This window comes from Daktulosphaira vitifoliae, unplaced genomic scaffold, assembly GCF_025091365.1.
Source record: "Daktulosphaira vitifoliae isolate Bord-2020 unplaced genomic scaffold, ASM2509136v1 Scaffold_292, whole genome shotgun sequence".
Taxonomy (NCBI): Eukaryota; Metazoa; Arthropoda; class Insecta; order Hemiptera; family Phylloxeridae; genus Daktulosphaira; species Daktulosphaira vitifoliae.
The window spans coordinates 1-2,530 of record NW_026099857.1 but is presented as its reverse complement, the minus strand read 5'-3'; positions in this window follow the sequence as shown (position 1 = coordinate 2,530).

The window sequence follows — 2,530 nt, the reverse complement described above, 5'->3', positions numbered from 1 at the left end:
GTTGGGGCGTGACCCTATCCCGGCCACTAAACGCATCTGGTAGGCGTCTACACCTCCGGTGATTGACTCCCACCGGTAGAGCAGAACAAGAAGTCAGGGAGCGTCTCGCCCAGCACAACCAGTTCTCACTGATCGAGTGAGCTAACCTATCACCCAACAACATGTTCCTGACCAAGCTTGGCCATAACCACATAGTTGCTCCTGCAACTGCCACTACGAAGCCAAGCCAACACTGCGCACGGAGCGACGGCGTCGGTCCGTACGCAAGTGCCGGGGGAGCGGGTCACGACTTTCCCGTTCTAGACGAGCGCCATGACCCGGGGCCCTCCCCCGCCCGTAGCACCTTTTTGGCTCCTTACGGTAACCCAGGCTGGTGGCCTGTTCGACAGTTGCTCGTCGGCCGAAGCCTCGCGGTCGTCTACCCTGCTTGGTTGATGTAACCGGGCCCGGGTGAGCCCCTCCCGGACGCTCGTCCTGGGGGTTATAAGGTTACCACCCCTGTTTTAGCGACAGCAGCCGTCGACTATTATGATCGCCTCTTACGACCGGCATAATTATTACCTCAGTAGAATTCTACGCCCCTTGCTGGAGGGCATTGTGGTTGTCAACTTGACAACCACTCCAGTTCTCCATTTAATCGCCCAGCACATCGCCGTTATGCTCATCCCTTCTTGCTTTTTTCTCCATCAATGTTTTCCTTGAGAAATTGCGGAAGGCCTCAAATGCTAATCTTGTTGATAATATGCATCCCATATCCTCCGGCCAATCCATTCCCATTCTCCGCAATGTATCCTCCAATTCCCATCTATGTTCCATTGTAAGTCCGCATTCTTGAATGGCATGTATCGGTGAATCTTCACCTCTTCCACACTCACATTTCGGATCATCCACTAGATTAAGTTCGAACAACTTGCTCTTAAAATCCCCATGGCCCCCCAGGTACTGGACCACGTAATGGTCCAACTCCATAGGTATTTCAATTCTTCTTTCCACATTCCTGATTATTTTCCTGGTCCAGTTCCCTTTTTCAGCACCATCCACCCTTGCCTGCCATTCTTCTAACATAAGCTTCCGATCTCGTACATAATCGCCAGGATTCTTCTTTCTCTTCTGCTCCAGTCTGACCATTAAATCTAATGGTGGTTGACCTGCGATGAGCTGTAGCGCTACCGTCGACGTCGTTCTGTAGGCCCCCGTGATTGCCAACAATGCTCTCCTTTGCAGGGATTCCAATTTTCTCCTAGTGCGAATGTTCTTTATTCCATCTGCCCAAAACCTTGCTCCGTACATTACTTTAGGCAGGAATACCGCCTTATAAATTACCTCTGCCGTCTTCTGATCGGTACCCCAGTCTATTCCACAAGCCGCTCTCAGTCTACTGTACATTTCCTCCGCCGTACTTCCCAAATGCATGACATGCGGAGTGTACGTCATTCTTTCTCCAATATGTATTCCCAGGTACTTCATACACTTCGTCATGGCCATCTTTCCATTACCCATTTTGATCGTGAATCCCGTCCACAGTTTACCCTTCATCATCATTGCCTTACATTTCCTTTCCGAGAAGGTGAGTCCTAATCTGCCTGCCCAATTCGGTAGATCTTCCAGGCTCTTCTCCATTCTCTCAATGATCTCCCTCTTGGAGTTTCCCGCCGTCAGTATCACAAAGTCATCAGCATATGCAATGCGTTTTTCATATTCTGGAATTTCCTTGGCTAGGATCCCGTTCGCCACTATCTTCCATAAATACGGACCGTAGTTTGATCCCTGAGGGCATCCCTTGTTCAAAGTTACCTTCGCTGTAACTCCCCCCTCAAACATCACCGCAGTTCTATCCGTCAGGTAGCTCCTCGCCAGTTCAATGGATTTCATACTCGCCCCCAACTCCCTCATGTCCTCCAATAGTTGTCCCCATCTAACATTATCGAAAGCCCCTGTTATGTCAAGAAAGGCTCCAATGACATATTTCTCCTCCCTGCCTGCCACCCATCCGGTCAATTCCGCTAGCGCTGTTTCTGTGGACTTACCCATCGTGAATCCATGCTGCGCCGGATCCAACTTGTCCTCCACTTCATTGTTAAGTTTCTTTACCATTAAATGTTCTACCACTTTCGCCACTACCGGTAGTAGACTCACCGGTCTATACGATTTTACCATTTTGCTATCTGCTTCCTTACTTTTCTTCAGCATGATCACTCTAGCATTTCTCCAAGCTCTAGGAAAGTACCCCTCTTGCAGTACTTCATTCGCAATAATGGTAAGCCACTCCGCTATAGCACCCCAAGCTTTCCTTAACATCATGCCCGTGATTGCGTCCTCCCCCGGTGCCTTTCTGGGGTTCATTCTCCAGATCGACCTCCTCACTTCTTCCATGGTAACCCCTGCTTCTGTTCTTGCCGATCTTTCTGGTTCCGCCACATCACTTCTTCTTTCATTGTCCGTGGGGATGAGTTTGCCTAATATATACTCCACCGTTTCCTGGGCATTGTTAGTAAAACTTCCATCATCTTTGAGTTTGGATGTCATTACC